General features: G+C 49.6%; 1 protein-coding gene across 2 annotated transcripts in view; it reads left to right on the top strand.

The window, feature by feature from the left end:
- LOC102970116 (MLX interacting protein) overlaps positions 1-12,733 on the top strand; it is a 60,496-nt gene that overhangs the window by 29,766 nt on the left and 17,997 nt on the right. The window lies entirely within an intron of this gene.

Here is a 12,733-nt window from a genome sequence, read left to right as displayed (position 1 = left end):
GTGGGGCGAGGCCGGGGACCAGGGACTGTGGTAGTCCCGAGTGGGGCTCTCTGGGCAGGAGGGACGCTCTGGAGGTCGTTCGGCACATACTCGAGGGCCTGTTGCACGGTGGCACCGTGCGGGGAGAGGTATTGGTGAACAGAATGGATACGGCTACCCCCTCCCAGAAAGCGCACTCTGGTCGTGGAGACAGGCAGTTGGCACACACGTCGGGTAGTGGCAGATCGTGGTGGGCACGGGGAGTCGGGAGAGGACACAGCTAATGATTTACACTGAGAGCGGTCCGGGAGGGCTCCTGCCGGGGGCCAATATCCTCAAGATGAAGGAGTTAGGTGGGTGATGAAGAGCTTGTTTACGCCAGGTGTGTGCGGCTGGGGGCCTCCACCTCGGTGAGCGCTTAGGGACTCTGTTCTACCCTATGAGCCGTGGGAACCCGTGCGGGCCTTTCGGGAGGGGAGAGGTGTGAGCAGACACCGTTGGTGAGGTCATCCTGGCGTGTGGGTAGGGGGTGGCAAGGGAGAGCGTGTGGGGTGTGGAGGGTTCGGGACAAGCCCCTCGGCCGCGAGGAGGAGGAAGAGCTCGCAAAGTGGGGAGCAGAGTAGGCTGGGCAGCGGTGAGGGCGTGGGGCGGGGTGGGGGCCGATGTTGGAGGAAGCTCCGTCAGGGGAGGTCCGAAAGTGACTGGTTGATAGCGCAGAGGCCGTCCGCGTCCTCGGCACGAGCAGTTTTGTGGGCTTATCGAGGCAGAAGCCAGGATCCGTCAGTGTCCACTCTCCATCCTTCCACTTTCACACCTCACCCTATAGAAATAGCACCTCCCAGCTCCCTCTCCACCTCGCCTGTGCTCCGTACTGCTCGGTGCTCCTGACATAGCACACACGTGGCGCCTGTCTTTCCCCGGAGAATATAAGCTCCATGGGGCCAGGGACATCGTTTTGTTTGCTGCTCTATCATTCGCGGCTAGAACAGTGTCAAATAAGCGGATCAGGATAGTTTCATGAAGAAAGTGGCGTCTCAGCCAGATTAATCTGGGTACAGTGTTCATGCTGTATAGCCCACGTGCAACCTGAAAAGGTTCTAATTCTTTTCATCAGTTCATTTCTTTTGTTAAGCACCATTTTACACAACATTATAATAGGTGCTGTGTAGATTTAACTACCGGCTCCAGCTTCTGCCCCAGAAAAGTGAGGATTTGATAGATGCCCCCATACCTACTTAACCCTACTGTCACTGCGACCCCAGTTATTGTCAAGGTCGAGGTTTGGGGTTTCAAATTCAATAGAGAGCAGATTCCATGGGTTTTCTTTAATTGTCAAACTGACTTAGGAAAGGAGCCAATGCTTTTAAAGCCTATTTATAGGTCTTGGCTACCTGGAGGGTGTTACCTTATCCTTTGAAATGCATCAGACAGCTTCAGATTTCGGTGCCTTTAAAGTGGGTTAGATAGCTGGCAGTGCCTTGAAAATGACTAATAATGGTCATAACAATAATAATAGTAACAGATGTATTTCTTGCCAGTCTTCATAGGAACTCAGAAACATCTGCGCATCTCTTTCTCTTACATTTGTGGTAGACAGTTTCTATCTAGAGTCCTGACTGCAGGTATGTACTCTGGCTGGAGACCTTTGTTAATTTACTTCCTCTGTAAGCCAGATGTCTGTAAGGGGTGGAGTTTTTCATACTTTACATAAAAATCTTAACCTCGGTGAATGTTGGAACCTACTAATTACCTTTCTGCGTAGGTGGATAAAAGTGCTAGGAAACGGCAGGATTCTTTGAGGGTAGTTATTCCCGGTGCTGATACGGTAGAAGCTTCTGACTTGTGTCTGTGGCTTAGCCACTTTGATCAAGGTGAGGGCGGCCGTTACCATCGTAGCTACGGGGTTGAGGGGTGGGTGGCTAGGTTGAATGCAGTAAAATGTGGACGGTGTTTGTATTTGGGTGTGTGACTATGTGACTTGCCGATTCTAGCTTTCTCAATTTTCTTTTTACATTGTTTTAAAACGTTAGTAGAAGTATATGGTTAGAAATGTGAAGGACACAGATGAAGTAAATTATAGAATACTGGACAGCTTCAGATGTCTCCGACATTTTAAGTAGGGTAAGTGGCTTGAGTAAGTGGAGAAACATATACTGGTCTGGGATGGAGATGACCCACCTGGAATGGTCAGCCCTGCCCGCTTTAATTTATTAAGCACGACTCTAATAAAAATACCAGAAGAGTTGTCTTTTGAGATTTGACAATGTGATCGTGACATTGGAACGTGGAAGAGCAAATAGGCAAAGATTCTAACAGTAAAACAAAAGTGATGGAGACCAACGTTACCTAGATAGCGTATTACAAATTTATAGTTACCAGATCAGTGTGATACTAGCACAGGATTGGACATGAATCAGTGACACGAGGCCCTAGAACAGACCCTGGTGTATATTATAATTTAAGATCTGTTAATGGAAGTCTCATAAATTAGTTGGGGAAGGTGAAGCAATCAGATAGCTGGTTGGAATTTATTTTGGTGAGCTCTGTAAAGAAGTAAACGGACTCTTTTCCCCAGAAGAATCAGAGTTGAATGTAAAAAGTGAAACCATTAAAAACATATGCACAAACACCAAAAGAAATAGTGTGTTCAGAAATAGCCCCAAGGACCTATGTGGGAATGAGGTGTATGATGAAAATGGTATTAAAAAAAATTTTTTTTTAGAGCGAGAGAGCATGAGTGTGCACATGAGCAGGGGAGGAGTAGAGGGAGAGAGAGTCCCAAGCAGACTCCACACTCAGTGTGGATCCCGACATGGGTCTCAAATTCACAAACCATGAGATCGTGACCTGAGCTGAAATCAAGAGTCACATGCTTAAGCATCTGAGCCACCCAGGTGTCCCTGAAGAGGGCATTTTAATCCAACAGGGAGGGGCGCCTGGGTGGCTCAGTCGGTTAAGCGTCTGACTTGGGCTCAGGTCACGATCTCACAGTTTGTGAGTTCGAGCCCTGTGTCGGGCTCTGTGCTGACAGCTCAGAGCCTAAAGTCTGCTTCAGATTCTGTCTCCCTGTCTCTCTGCCCCTTCCCGGCTTGCGTGCGCACGCTCTCTTTCTCTCAAAAATAAACAAACGTTAAGAATATATATAAAACTATGTTGACACAATAAGATGTCTATAACATAAATGATAAATGAATTATAAAACAGTATTATCCAACATTTAAATATTACGTTTATTCATATATATGAAAATATGTGTATTACAAGGACTTAAGGGTCAACTACGAAGTTGGGGATAATAGTTCACAAGACTGCCCTCGCTTCTCACACCAATTATAAGTTGGAGGAGTTCCCGGAAACCACCTTCAGGTTGAATAATTCTATAGAAGGACTCCCAGAACTCACTGAAAACCGTTCCACTCTTCATTACGGTGTATTACAGGGAAAAGCTTCTAATTGAGTTAGCCAAGGGAAGGAAGGGGTGCACAGGGCAGAGTCGAAGAGGTGTTCAAAGGTGGTGCCCTTGGTTGTCCTCTTCTGGTGGCGTGACCTCCTTCCCACCACAGCGTGTGACAGTGCACGCAGAGAGCACTGCCAGGCAGGGAAGCTCACCTGAGTCGCTGGCGGTCGCAGTTTTACTTGATGACATTCTGCCTGTGTGGCCACTTTCTGGTCTCCAGCCCCTCCTGGAGATCTAGCTGATGCCTTTAGTTATCAGTTCCTCTGGAGATTGGAACTGATACTGTTTGGTCCAGAGCGCTAGAGTGAATCAGACTGTGTGAGATTCTCCTCTGACCAACGCCCCCAGGCAAACAAAGACACTACTATCAGGCAGGACATTCCAGGGGCGTAGAGGTCACTTCCTAGGAGCTTGAGGGCAAAGGCCAGACTTCTCTTTGGATAGGTTATTTCTTCACTACACAATATTATCACCAAAATTTAGACGACAGTTATTTCTAGGTGGTGGAATTGCAGGTGACTTTGCTTTTGTTTTGTACTGTTTTGTATTGTTTGAATTTTCTTTGAGTGTGGGTGTATAATTTATTTTAAAATCAGTAAGACTAAAAAAGCTAAAAAAGAGATTAAAGGAAACAATCTCTGGATGGGGTAGACGGGCAGGCAGGGAAGCTAAAAGAAATTTTAAAGGAAGACCGGTAGATAGGACTACACAAATGGATAACCTGCTTATTTGAAGATATGCTATATAAAGAAGTAAAACTCCAAAACTTAAGGTATAACGTTTGCGGAAACATCACAAATCAATGTTATGGTGTTACCAACATAAAATAGCAAGAGAAAGACGATGGACATTTCAACGGGTGGCGAAAACGGAGTAAGATTTGTAGTCTCGGTAACACTGATATGCCAAAGTCAGTTTCCCGGTGGTGAGATTGTGTCCCAGCCGCAGAGGATGCCGCCCCTGGGGAAAGCTGGGTGAAGTATCCAGGGGACTCTTTGTGCTAGTTTTTGTAACTTCCTGTGAGTCTATAATTATTTCAAAATAAAAAGTTTTTTAAAAGGTGAAGGGCACAGACAGCTCCTACAGTATGAGAGACACATGGCTAATGCACAGATTTTTTTTTTTAAGTATTAAAGTTTATTAACAAATGGTGCAAACTGAAGTGATACACCACTTTTTCTTGTTCTAAGTCTGGCCCTGTACCTGGTCCAGAGGAATCAGAACACCCTGGGATCTGGATCTAAGTTTAGTCTCTTGGCAAATAAACATACGAATCTGGCTTTAAATTTTTTAAAAATGTTTTAACATTTATTTATCTTTGAGAGATGGAGCATGAGTGGGGGAGGGACAGAGAGAGAAGGAGACACCAAATCCAAAGCAGGCTCTAGGCTCTGAGCTGCCAGCACAAAGTCCAGCGTGGGGCTCAAACCCACAAACCGTGAAATCACGACCTGAGCCGAAGTCAGATGCTCAACTGACTGAGCCACCAGGTGCCCCATGAATCTGGCTTTAAGTGATGCCCTGCCCAGCATCCCTGCTCCTCCTGCCTGAAAGTCCAGTTATGTCTACAATCTGACGGGCAACAACAGGTTTAAAAACCCAGCGACATGGCCCGGAACTGACTGCTGTGCAGCAACGTGCCCCAGCATTGGCTGCTACTTCCTCTGCCCTTTCGTGCCTGCCTGTAATCCTCCCTGTGAGGTGGACACCGTCACCATTTTAGAGAAGGTGGAGCTTGGACGGCTCATGTGACTTGTCCAGAAGTGGAAACTACTCTCCTTGCCTTGTTGGCTTGGAAATGGTATAAGCTCGGCGGTGTGTGTCCCCTGGTGGAAGGCCAGGACACAGGAGGGAGTGCTCCCAACAAGGACACAGGTCACCAGCATTTACAGACGGGGTGAAGAAGTCACCACTGCAGCTACTCTGATTTTGCCTGGTTTCACCTCCTTCAACTGGCTTTAATTTTTGATGGTCATGGAAATGATTACTCCCTGCTTTTTTACACAAAACCAATACAAGCCCTCACAAGGATGTGACCACAAGCATGTCATGCATGAGGGCAGATGCACCCGTATACACAGTGTGCTCTCTCTCACAACCACACACACACCTCACACACCACATACGCCAGCATACACACACACACACACACACACACACACACACACACACTCGCTCACCTTGTCAGTAGGACAAGACCTGAGACAAGGACCTCAGGAGTCCATATTCCTGCTTTCCCTCCGTTGCCCTCAGAGTCCGCTTCCCCAACAGGACTTTCTTTGAATGTAAAAAATAAAATAGACACCAAGCGAGCCACGAGGAGGATGAATTGCTGGTGTAGGAGAGAGGACCCATGTTTAGGCGTGAGAGCAGGGCCTGGCAACCTCACTGAGCTGCCTTTGGGAGGAGGCTCTGCTTGGGCCGGAGGCCCAGGGCGGAGGCCCGCAGTTGGGCGAGTCCGTTAGACACAATGCCCTCCTCCTGCGGTGCCTGTCGCTGTGCCTGCTCCCCACGCCTTGGCTCCTCAATGAACCTTTGTCTGTCGGGAGCCTGTTAGTTTTGGCTCCTGGCAGCCTGTGGAACCAGGCCCAGATCCTAGGAAAGCCAATAGAGACCGCTCTTTTGAAGAAAAAGAGTCAGAGTCCTGGAAGAGAGACCGGTCTGAGCATTGCGCATCTACTCACTCATTAAAGAAACCACTTAATGAGCATTATCCTCATATTTGAGTCTAGTTCACAGAATTGACTTGCACCAAATCTTCTATCTGCTCATGTGATTAATTGCCTTCCCTGATTAACTAGAAACCCTATAAGTCTTTCACTGTACCTGGTCTCTTTGCCTTATTTATTTTGAAAAAAAAAAAAAGTAATAATAAATATATATATATTCTTGTATTTAAGCAGTATAAACTAGTAAACAGTGAAAACGAGGTTGCCAACTGAACCCGTTAACTCTCCAGTTGAGCTCTCTAAAGGGAAATCACTGTTTCACTGTTACTTGTTTCTTGTGTGTCTTTCTGAGATTGACAGTCTGTCTCCTCTCCCCCTTCCCGCATCCCATGTGTCTTGTGCACATATCTCTCTGTTATAAAAACACATGGTCGCCACGCTGTCCATCCTGCACCTTAGTTTTCTTCTCACTTAATACAGCTTGTAGACCTTGCCTGTCAATCAGCGCATAAAATGTGGGTTTGTGTTTTTTTTAAGTGCCCCATAGTGTCCCTCTGTGTGCATCCAGCAGTCGCTAAAGCAGGTCCCTTTGATGAATGTGTAGGTCGTTTCCAGCCTTTTTCTGCCACATCAGCACTGCTGTTTGATGTCTTTCCATGTGTGTCCTTGTACACGTGTGCACTTGAGTCTGCAGAATCCATTCCTGACGGTGGACTTGTGGGCCAAAGTAGTGTGCATCGGAAGTGTCAATGGACAGTTGTCCGCTTGCCCCCCCAGCAAAGTTCACATTGTTTTTGCCCATCGTTGTGTCCGCAGCGCCAGCTGAACGATCGGACCCCTCTCCCCTGCCAGAGTGCTGAACTGTTTGGGAAGTAAAGCAGTTGGCCAAAGCAGCACTAGTCACGACAGCCGAAAGGTGAAACAGCAAACAAAGGGGGTCTGTCCATCCAGCAGAGTGCGATTCGGCCGTGGAAAAGAATGAAACACTAGCACGTGGTACAACGCGGATGACCCTTGAAACCGGGGTGCTTAGGGAAGGAAGCCACACACAAATGGCCTCAGAAAGTAGATGAGTGGTTGCCAGGGCAAGGGGAGGAGGACATGGGGAGTGACTGCTCCACGGGTACAGGGTTTCCTTTTGGGGCGATGAAAACCGTTCCGAAACTAGGTGGCAGTAATGGGTGCACAGCATTGTGGATGTGCTTAATGCTACTGAATTGTACGCTGTAAGCAAATGGTTAAAATGGTCAATTTTATGCTAGGTGTGCTTTACCGCAATAAAAAAGTCAATAGATAGCAGCCAGAATATTACTTTTATTGTTGATCAAGCTGAGCGTATGGCTTACAAGTGAGCCCCAGACTGCCTTTCCAGGTGGTCCTGGGCCTAGGACAGGCCCCAGCCCCGCCCTGGGCTCTGGAGGAGCAGAGCAGGATGAATGGCAGCTTGCTCCCAAGAGGAGAGGAGGGGAGGGGCCTGGACCACCCACTCCAGTTCCTCGTTCTCCGCTCACTGCGCTCACTGCCGACACACACACACGTCACATAGCCGGGTGGGAGTGAGGGGGAGGCAGGCCTAGCGCCGTTTTGCTAGTGAGCATCCAAGAAGCGTTTCTAGGAATGGCAAAGAAGTGTTGGCCCCACAACAGGCAAGTATGGTTCAGTGAACAAACGCATGGGCCCCACTCCTCTTCTGGGGCCTGTAGTGACAGGCCCTGGAGCCCTCTGCCTGCTTTCTTTTGGAGAGAATGGGCCAACCGGGCGTTAGAAGTTAATCCTACCTGGGATGGACAGAATCCAAAAATCCCCTCCTGGTCCCGTCCACCCCTGTTCTTTATTTCAGCTCCTGTTTGTGCAAAGCTTCCATTCCAAAGCGGTCTCTTGCCAGACCGCTGAAGAATTCAGAGTTTGCTAGTCCATCCAACAGCAGTTTTGAGGGAGACCTTTGTCGTACTCTGAATTTCCTGGTCCGGGTCGTGAACCTGTCTTCTAGGAGAGTGGCCCGCGGCAGGGCCATGTGAAGATTTTTCATTATGGAAAGAAAGGGTTCGTACTCGTTTAGCGGCTCCGTGTTTACGAGCGCCTCCCATGTACCAGGCACTGTGCTGGAATGAGTCAGCCGTAGACCTTGGCCTTCTCATAGTTTGGGGGGAATCTGGGGTCACTGTTCCAACAGGGAGGCCCATGGGGCACGTAGGAGGGCAGTTTGGGGAGGTTAGGCCAGAAGAGGGCTTTGGCAAACATAGAAGCTGTAGTCTCAGAAATCTTTGTAATGTGTTTCTGGCTACACTTTAAAAGGAGGAATGTGGCATAATCCTGAGTTAGACCAAGAAGTACCCCCGTCAGCCATGTCTGGAAGAGGTGGGGGGACCAGAAGCCCGACTACAGGTGCTTTGGGGGCTACTGTCGTAGGGAGCTCTCCAGGGAGCTGCACGTTCCCGTTTACAAGTGTCTAGAGCAGCCTTTCCTGGTACGTCCCCCTGGAAATGAGACTTTGGGTACCCCCCACGGAAAGAGCCCCAGGTTTGGTCTGTGGACGTCTACATAAGGAATGTCTCCTCTTCTCCCCTTGAAGATTGACAGGGACCTCAGAGCACCAAAGGCAGTGAGGAGATTTACAGAAATTATGCCCATATTTTCCTAAAAACGTGTCTATGGAATCCTTTTTGCTCTGTAGTACCTTGATGCATAGAGCCGTGCGTGTTCCTTCTTAAGATCTTGTCTTGCAATTTGTGTGGGCAAAGAGTGGTCAGTCACCGTGAAAACCATCCTTGCAGCTCTTTCACTGTCTCTACGTCTGGCGGTGGTTTAAGTTTTGGTTTTGGACTCACCTCTTTGTGTTGGTTGAGCACCACCTGTTGACTGTTGAGCTATTACAGAAATCTGGGATGCTGTGATACCACTTGTATATTCTGACCTCCTGTATATTTGTGCTGAAGTTTGGCCAAATTTGACATAAACGTCAAGGAAAAGTGAACCATTTCAGCAAGCGAGGAGGAAGAAGACGAGAACCCCAGACTGCCCCCGTCGGATTTGGTTTCTAGCCTGTAGGGTTTGAGCTCCCTCTGTATCATCATACCTCTTCATCGTAAGTGATTGAAGCTGTCAGCATGATCTGGCCTCTTTGAGAAGGTGGTCTTATGCACATGTCAGTCATTTTCTGTTTTCTTCTTCTTTTTTTTAATGTTTATTTATTTTTTAGAGAGAGGGAGAGAGAGAGTGCGCACGCACGCGCGTGCAGTGGGGGAGGGGCAGAGAGAGAGGGAGACACTCTCATGGGCTCAAACTCATGAACCGCGAGATCGGACGCTCAACCGACTGAGAGACCCAGGCACCTGTGAGTCATGGGTATTTTCTCTAATTTTTTAAAAAAATTTTTAATGCTTATTTGTTTTTGAGAGAGAGCGTGCATGCGCAGTGGGGAGGGGCAGAGAGAGAGGGAGACACTCTCATGGGCTCAAACTCATGAACCGCGAGATCGGACGCTCAACCGACTGAGAGACCCAGGCACCTGTGAGTCATGGGTATTTTCTCTAATTTTTTAAAAAAATTTTTAATGCTTACTTGTTTTTGAGAGAGAGCGTGCATGCGCAGTGGGGAGGGGCAGAGAGAGAGGGAGACACAGAATCCGAAGCAGGCTCCGGGCCCTGAGCTGTCAGCACAGAGCCCCACGCATAGAGCCTGACGTGGGGCTCGAGCTCACAAGCTGTGAGATCATGACCTGAGCCAAAGTCGGACGCTCGACCGACTGAGCCATCCAGGCGCCCCTCAGTCACTTTTTCTTCACAAAGCAGGGGTAAGGGTCTGTTTGTATTTAAGCCAATGGTTTTGCGGGTTTTTTTTAAGTTTATTTATTTTTGAGAGAGAGAGAGAGAGCAAGAGCGAGCAGGGGAAGGGCAGAGAGAGGGAGAGAGAGAATCCCAAGCGGGCTCAGCTCTGTCAGCACAGAGCCTGTCGGGGGGCTGGAACTCACTAACCGTGAGATCAGGACGTGAGGCGAGATCAGAATTGAGTCGGATGCTTAAGCATGGATGCAGCCACCCAGGCGCCCCACCCAGTGGTTAGTTCTTAACAGACACTGCAGGACACCAGAGGTTGTTCTCTTCTCTGGGGTCCTTCCTCGTTTGCATTGTAACCCTTCTGGGCTTCTGTCCTCAGCAGCCCTCTGTGCAGGTGGCCTTTGAATCCTGGGCTTCGGTAAGAGGAAGCTGTCAGTTATAGAAAAAGTAGGGTTTTTTTTCCCCTTAAGGAAATAAAAAAAAAAGAGGGAGTTTTCTAATTGTTTTTTTCCCCCTGGAACCACCTGCCTGGCTAGATACTAAGTTGCTGAAAGATCTTGCAGAGGAGGGGAGGGAGGGTTGGTTTGCCAAACGGAGGGACCTAATCTACTCTGCTCCCCGGCCCGGTTTAAAGCACCCTGCACGCCTCCCCCGGCGCTCCGCCTCGTCCTGGAGCTCCCCACCAGGCGTGTTCTGGCTCACGTCAAGGCTGTCACAGGCAGGGGCCACTCGCCACCTTGTGGTTTAGCCCAAGTTTTCTGAGCCTCCGGGCCTTGGCTGAGATGTCACCGCCTTCAGAAAGCCTCTTCTGACTGCTCTGACCGGGTTGGTTATAAGGCTGTGTGCTACCCCAGCCCTCTGTCCTTCTTTGTGACCCTCAGCACCTTGTATGCTCCCCAGGGGCGGGGCCTCATTTCCCCATCTGCCCCTTTCCTCCGCTCGTTGCGCTCGCCCTTCTCGAATGAGGGAATGAGACCCAGTTCCTGCCTTCAAAGCGCTTGGACAGGGCTGACCTCTGCCCAGGTCTTTGTTCACTGGTATTGAGGGTGGGCCCATGGGTGTCACTTTTTTCCTCCTGTGGGGAAGGAAGAGCCACGTGACAGTGGTGGCAAACACGAAAGAAAGAACGTTTCGAGTCAGGGGGTGTTAAGACTCGGGCTTTTCAGAGGTAACTTGGAGATGGCCATTAATAACATATTTTGCTTTAGGCTTACCAGTTATATGTGTCTAAGTGTATATGTGTACATACATACGCACCGTCACTTAATCCTTATGCACATACTCTGGAGGAGATGGTGTCATCCTGAGTTATGATTATCCAGCCGTCAGACAGGTTACCCAACTGCAAAAGCTGCCCGGTGCACGTGTGATGCAGCCGAGCCTCCAGCCCTGGCCACTGGCCCTGAGTGCAAGTGGACCACTCGGAGCTGGGTTAGGGGGCCTTTGGACTGGGGACAGGCAGCAAGGAGGGTGTGTGACAGGTTTGAAACCTCTAACCCTTTGAGCTGAGGCTGCTGCTGTCCGTCCCTCCGATTCTTACGAGGGCGTCCTGTGATGTTTTCTCTCTGCGGATCGTACGTAGCCTTCTGGCCTGTGTGATCTGAAGCCTGGCTCCCTGGGGTGAGTGGGGGAGGCTTGAGGTCTTTGCCAGGAGCACAGCCAGGGGCTTTGCTTTATAAGCCGGGTTCTCGGGTTCCGGTAAGTCTTACTGTTTGGGTGCCGTCTCTGGAGATACCTGTTGTTCTTCCTCACGAGGTCTTTCTGAGTTGGCTCAGCAGAAGAGGCAGGGCTGTGGCTCACAGGTAGAACCACCTGATCCCCCTTGGATGTGGACCGAATGGCGCCTTGCACGCCTCATGCCTTCTGAAAAAGGGAAACCCTGTGTCAGCCACCCAGAGGTGGCTTCTATCTTAGCACTTGGGAAACTCAACTCTCCGAGAAGGCTGTGCCAGGTGGCGCGCCTCGCCTGCTGTTAGCTTGGTGTGTGGGGCTCTTTAACTCATGCGGCGGACAGTTATTACCTGAGCCCCTGCTGTATGCCAGGTTCTCCGCTGGGTGCTCGGGGTGATGACGTCTCACGGGCTGCGTGGAGGTGTGGGTGTAGACGTTGCTTTGTGGAGGGTAGCTCAGTGCTGCCTTCGAGTCTGAATGGTGCTCAGGGAGCCCTGAAGGGGTCAGCAGCAGCCTGGGGGAGGCCAGATGGTATTGCGGCAGCGTGTTAAAGGACGAGCAGGTGGCAGAAGGAGCTCCACGAAGAGTGAAGACCGTGTGTGCACAGGCCTGGAGGCAGGAGAGGGCCCCCACAGGCTCTAAGGCCAGTGGGACACTTGTGTGCCTGTATTGTCAGTGCCTCCTGGGGACTGGTGGCAAAGGAGACGGACCAGGTTAAAGGAGTTCGGCTTTCATTCAGTCGCCAGCAGATTTCCTTCTTTCTTTTTTCGCCCCAGCCTTACTGGGTTGTAATCGACATACGACATTGCACAAGTTTCAGAAGATGCACAACGTGATGGTTTGCTATATTGAAAAATCAAAAGATTCTTAATTTTTAATTATGAAAAATTTAAAAGACCTGTGAAAGCCAGCAGCCTAGGGCAGTGACCACATACCCATCCTCCCACTGCAAACTTCGCAGCCGCAGCCAGCCCTGCCTCCCCTGCGAGCCGCGGACACCATTGCCGCCACGCACACCTCCCCCTTCCCTGCTGCTGATCCCTTTGAAGAAATCCCGGAGTGACGTGTGTATTCTCTCCAGCCTAGCCTGTGGCTTGTGATAGATTACTCTAGGTCTGGAGTGACGGGGTGGCCCTTTGTGATTTTGTTTCATTTTCAGAGGAACCACTAAGTTTCCCTTC

Source organism: Panthera tigris, chromosome D3 (assembly GCF_018350195.1).
Source record: "Panthera tigris isolate Pti1 chromosome D3, P.tigris_Pti1_mat1.1, whole genome shotgun sequence".
NCBI classification, from domain to species: Eukaryota; Metazoa; Chordata; class Mammalia; order Carnivora; family Felidae; genus Panthera; species Panthera tigris.
This window is presented reverse-complemented; position numbering and strand designations above follow the sequence as displayed.